The sequence below is a fragment of the Bubalus bubalis genome, chromosome 10 (genome assembly GCF_019923935.1).
Source record: "Bubalus bubalis isolate 160015118507 breed Murrah chromosome 10, NDDB_SH_1, whole genome shotgun sequence".
Classification (NCBI taxonomy): Eukaryota; Metazoa; Chordata; class Mammalia; order Artiodactyla; family Bovidae; genus Bubalus; species Bubalus bubalis.
Window position 1 is genome coordinate 60,368,527 of NC_059166.1, and position 6,393 is coordinate 60,374,919.

Here is a 6,393-nt window from a genome sequence, read left to right on the forward strand (position 1 = left end):
GACTGATTTTGAGGGCTATGAGCTGTTTTACCTCCTGTCACATATTTATGTTTTCAGCCCAAGACGTACTCTTGATCATTTCCTGGTGGGGTCACCGTAAAGCTGCATCCAATGAGGCACAACTTTCAGTTTTATCATAAGGCTGAAATCAAACCAAGTTGGTGACTGTTATACCTCTGAGGCTGAAGGGCACTAAAGATGCCTTACACATGCCAAATGATCAAGAACAAAAACTCGTCCCCCAGAACGACTGCAAGCCCAGAGGCCGCATCTCTTGACAGGGCCAGGAGAGCAAGCAGGTGCCTTTTTCATTTTGTGTCAATATTTCTTCATGTGCATTCACATGAACAAAAGGCAATAAACTTGAGTTCAACACCATGGGTCAGTCAGGCAGAACTTTAAAAGTTTAATTTTTTAAGCTTTTTATTATAAAATTTTGTTTACAATACTAAAGAACATATTATAATGCACCCTTGTGACCCAGTTTAACTCAAGACCTGGGTTGTTTCATCTGTACCCCAACATGAGGGCTTTTGACACAAATCCCAGAAAGCACAATTGCACACATCAGTATTTCAGTGTGTATATCTGAAATGCAAGGAATTATTTCAAAAACCAAAAAAAATCATTGTATTTTTAAGAGACCGATTACTATATATACTCTTTAGGATACTGAGTAAGGCAAGAATACATGGTTCTAATAAAGATTTTCAGCATTCAGAATAGAACCTAAGGGCTAAAACTGTATTGCAAAGATAACTTTGCTCCCTTCCTAAGATTCTGAAAGGAGAGCATGCACACGCAGGCGGGCACCAAACTGGCATTTAAAGCTCTGTTGTTGAGATAGAATTATATGCTTTGTGGTGCTGGTTGAGAATGAACACTTTCCTCTAAGTAGTTGGTGGTGGCAGCATAATTAGTGAGATGTCAGCCACAAATAGAATCACCCAGGCAGATACTCCGCACGCATGAGCACATGCAGATTTGGCAGCCAGCCGTGATCTAACAGTTGGATCCTCTGTGCCCCGTGCCACTTGTGGAGTCTGATGCCTAATGCAGTTTACTCACTGGTGTGTCCGAAAGCAAGATTAGCTGTTACCGATTAATAAACTGTCTGAGGCCCCAGAGGTATTGATTTGGAGTTAGCCTTCTGTTCCAACACCCCGCTTCCTGCCAACACCCTTCCTTCTCGTCTCCTTGAGTTATGAGGAAGAGGGGGGGAAATAGAAGAGAAAAAGAGGTCCAGATGGGAAGAAAAGAATGCTGGAAAGATCCTGTAGGAAGTAGGTCAGGTACTTTGGAGATTAGAGTAGCGTGCTTCATCCTGAATGCTGGAGCCGGGGACAAGTAGCATACAATTAGAAGGAATTAGAACAGCAACAAGTAGCTTGGGTTTATCAGCTTTAATTGTCTATTGTCAGGACAGAGCTCTCCTCCCGAGGATCACGGTGGCGGGCTACATCCTAATACTTCTAATGGACCTCCATTGTGGGATTATCTCTCCTAAAGACCAGTGCCTGTTCTTTTAAAAGGAGCCGCTGGGAAGCCAGCCTGAAAAACGCGAAGCCCTGGCTCTCCCTGTGATTGGTCCCATTCTAGGGTAATGCTGGGCTGCCCTTCTGTCCCCAGGGGAGCACCTTAAGGGGGAAGATGCCTAGTGAACATTAACCCCTCAGCCCCTGCTTCCCCTGCATATTTGCAGGAAACAATGGGCTGTAGATGGAGATCAGATAAGCCAGGACTGCCGGCTGCGATCTCCACGCTGTCTTCTCATTAAAAGGTTTTCTTAGTCAATAACAGAGAGTTTTTCAAAAGATAAGATGTCTGTTAAATTAGGTTTGTCATTGTATTGCCTTCCCTTTCCTCCATCACCTCTCAACCCCTCAGGTGAAGAAAGCATTGAAGGGAGGAGTCACCCAGGCACTGAATTAGGCTGGTTTTCTTTTATTCCTGTCACCACCAGTTTAGAAGGTAAAAGGGTCTACAGTAGGTGAGTCTCCTCCCTCCCCCTTTCCCAGCCCATCTGTACTTGGTGTGTTGGTCCCTCAGTCACGTTTGACTCGCTGTGATTCCATGGACTGTAGCCCGCCAGATTCCTCTGTCCTTGGAATTCTTCAGGCAGGAATACTGGAGTGGGTTGCCATTCCCTTCTCCGGGGAATCTCGACCCAGGAATTGAAACCAGGTCTCCCACATTGCAGGCAGATTCTTTACCATCTGAGCCACCAGGGAAGCCCTGTACTTTGGGCCCCACAGGTGCTTAAGAATCCGAGGATTTTACACTAAATGGAGAGCCTAGATCTGGTTTTGCTCACTGTCTGAGCAGAGGCTTGTCTGCCGGCTGGCATAAGCCAGCTCCACAGCTTATGGAAGAGGCAAGTATGGAAGGAGAGCCAGGAGAGATGAGCTTTCTGCTTCCTGACCTCTGCCCCTCAGCTTCCTCTGCAGGAAAATAAAGTATTGGGCTAGGTCTGGGGTCCTCAAGGCTGGAGGATTATGAAATCCCCTTTGGAGCAGAACGGTGGCAGGGCGGGGACATCTTTCTGTCTTTAAACAAATTACAAGGGTCTTATCTTCCCCCCCACCCCCACTATCTGTTTGGCAGGGTGTTCAAAAGATTTCACTATTAATTCTGTCTCTTCCTAACTCACACTAGCACATAAAAATTAAGCCTCCACAACCTCGAATCCTCGCTTAGAAAGGATAAGAAGAAACGCCAATCCCATTTTTAATTAGAAATCACTCTTCCCTGATCTTTTGCTGAACACTCTGGGGCTTCAGAGAAGTAGAGTGTGGCAGGCCCAGCCATGGGGCACATTTTTCCATTCCTTGGAGACGGTTCCTGCTTATGCGGGCTCCCCTGAGCTCAGGGCTGCTCTTCCAGCTACTGTGCTTCTCATCAGCCCACCTTTGTTTTTAAGACAACTTTCCCCTTTCATCTCACTCTGCTGAAACATCCACTCTGCAACCCTCTTTTGTATGTAAGTCCACCTTGGATCTCCACTCCCCAACTTCAGTGTGATTTCTTCTCCTACTAGAAGGTGCCAGAAGCAAGCTTCCGCCCCAGGTCTTCCTCCCCCTGTGTGACTGCTGCTCTTCCTCTTCCGTAAATGAAGAGAAGAGGTAAGAGGAAGCTGAGTTTCAGGATGGACACCTTTCCTGTTGCGCTCTTACTCCCTTATTTACAGTTCCTATTTTGTCTTCTGTTTGTTTGTTTTATGTCTTTGTCCCATCAAATGCAAGATTAGGAAATGTTTTCCGGTTTCAGAAATGATCTTCCTTCCTGTGTCCTTCCCCGCCGCCTTTTCAGACATTTAAATCCCCCTCTTGTCTGACTATTGGAAAAAATAGATACATAATTAGGAAGAAACACCAATATTGGAAACCCACCTTGTTTGCCCCATAAATCTCATAGGAACGATTATAATTGCTGTTGTTGTTTATTAAGTGGCTGGATGTCAAACTCATGAATAATTTAAACATATGTAAATGATTCAATAAGAACACAACTATATGTCTGAAGGCTGAAAGGACGCTTAGGTAGGATGAGACACAAGTGATTCTGTCAATCCTGAAACCTCAGACATTGTGTGGGTTTTATAAAGTCCTCTGGATACTTACCGGTTCTTTATTCCTAAGAAGGGGAGGGACCTCAGCTTTGGTTCTTCAATGTACTTAATTTCTGTTTCCCTTATTTAAGAAGTCAAAACACTGATCTCATTTCAAAACACCCACGGTCCCCTAGGATTACCATCCCAGGGTTTAGGCCCTGAATAGGTTTGTCCAGAGTCTTGGAGTTGTGAGCTGTGTCACAAGAAGGAAGCCTGGTGCTATTTTTAAACTGATGCAACCCATCACTGAAACATATCATACACATATCATACCAATGACACATACACTGCATTGTAACATAGCATGTGTCATACATACATTCTCTCTCACTCACACACATCCTTGCCCTTCTTGTCCGGCTTTAAAAAAGGAAGGCAGCCAACACGCCGAGCCCAGTGATTTGAGTTGAAAGGCTGTTAACGTGTAAAAACCAAGTGCCCCTTAGTGCTCAGCTTGGCTTTGAGACATGTGGGAGGGCTTCAAAGCTGCGGTGCCCCTCTTTTAGAGCTCAGACTTGCAGTTGGTCCCCAAATGTTTACCAGCAGGAAGATGCCTGACTTACAGGAAGTGGGAAGTGGGTGTGGGGGGTAAGGGTGGGTGGGTGGGTAGGGAGTGGGGAGAGGAGGGTGGGGGGTGTTCTCTTGATGTGGTTAGTCTGTCATTGACCTTGTTTGGGTAGAGCAAGAGTTGAATTAGAAAACGAAAACACGTTTCATCTTAGGCACATTTCATCCCATTTTTTACTTTCCTTAGGAAAAAAAAAAATTTATTTTTTTCCCCCAAGTGGAGTCAGGTCTCCAAATTTGGTACTCAGTTTCCTTTCATTCTACAAGAGTCTTCTCTCACACTCATCTGGCCGCCTACACGGCAACTCCCAGACCACCGAGGATGGGCCAGGCCCAGTAGCTGAGTCCGAAGAGCATAGACTTGTCAAGCCGTTGTGATGACACCATCAAAGGGAATAGATAGGGGTTTCTGAGAGCCCAGCTGTTCGGATCATTTATGATTTTGCTGCCATTGTGAACACTCTTAAGGAGAGAACTCTGCCTGAGAAATGCTGATTAATAAAGGTAACTGAGGTTGGCTTTTTTTTTTTTGGGTGTTCTAACAGGGAGGAAAATAATATAGTGACTAAAAATGCACCAAGGTATTACTTAGAAATGAACATTTTGAGACTTAATCTTCCAGACAGTGGCAGCCTCTGATAGTTCTCTCTGCACAGCAGTACCAGTGCTGACATCTGCCTGCTTGTCAGCTTTCTAAATACTATGTTCAGGCCTTCTAGAAGCGGGAGACCCTCTCTTCTTCTCCTCCAGCACTTTTGTGCTGGACATACCTAGGTGTGACTATATGAACCTACTTTTTCTTACAAGGGGGCTTGCTTCCTTCCTTTATCCTTTCTTCCTTTTTTTTTTTTTTTTTTTTTTTTGCAGCTTTAATTTTAAATTATATTATGGCCGACCTTTGACTGCTATGATTACAATAAAAATGGTTAGGTTTGTGCTTTTGGTATTATTGGAAGGATTTTCTAGTTCAACACTCTGTGTGTCTTTTTTCTTGAAAGCTCCAATCGTGCCTTCTCCAGCTCAGCTGGAGCACCTGGAACTAATTTTAGGGTTGCCTGGCTAAGCCCCACACTGGTATTTGAAGTTTGCGTCCTCCCTAGACTCAAGCCCATTTCACCACCTCTGAAGGTGAGTGCAGGCTGATATTAATTAACAGTGAGTTGATTCACTGGCATCTTCAAGTCATTAAAGTAAATATTTGGTTTAAAATAGCCTCTTCCCATCTAAACTATCCAACTTTTTGCCCCTTTCCTTCCTCCACTGTGGTTGACTCACCAGCCCTTGGAGGGTGTATATGGCCTAAGAACAGTTTGATTCTAAAAGGGAAGTGAAATACTCTAACATCTGCAGGCGAGACTGACTGAACAGCAGGCCGGCCTTCAGTGTGACTACGTCGGGGTTTTTTTGCCCACTGTGGCGCTGACTCAGCATCAGTTAATAAACCCTCGCGAGAAGGCTGGATTTCTCTTGTTTAATTATCATCTTGGAGCTTTCTGAGAACTCTTTAACAAATTGTTCATTCAGTTTTACACCCCCTAGCACATCTGCCAATTCAAAGTCCTGTTTCCTCTGGGTGCTAGCGTCCCCTCTGGCCTAACATATAATCACAGGTCATCAGGCAGTGATGGGGACTGTATTACTTATGTCCCCTAGCGGGAATTTAATTGTTCTCTACTACAGAGATTGAGGAAGGATTTTAGACACAAACACCATTTCCTGCCAGATAATCTTTTACCTCCCCTCTACCTGCCCACTCCCCCCCCCCAAAAAAATTCTAGAAATGTTTCCTAAAAGAAAAGAAATTTTAAAGATAAATATTTTTATGGTTGAGTTGGGCTTTGTTTGGCTTTGTTTCTTCCTGTAAACAAATACTCACATGTCCACTTCATTGTATGACTAAGTTGGTATCATTAGGTTGGGACTGGGTGTGTGTACGTGGGGGTGTGCATGTCTGTCGGTACGTGGGTGTGTATCACACGTGTATTTAAATGTTAGAAAAGACACTGCAGCCTAAGGTTGAAGGAGAGATGATTTTAAAAATCACCACGTATAGAAAAGAAGCAGGAATAGTGGGAGACTTGTGCTACAAAGATCTAAACAGTCCTTGTAATGGGGTGTCTGCTCTAAATGGACCCTTTGCATGATTGTTTCCCTGAATTAGAGGATTCCTTGCTGAAGGCACAAGACCATTGAAGGAAGTAAAGCATCTGGTTTGT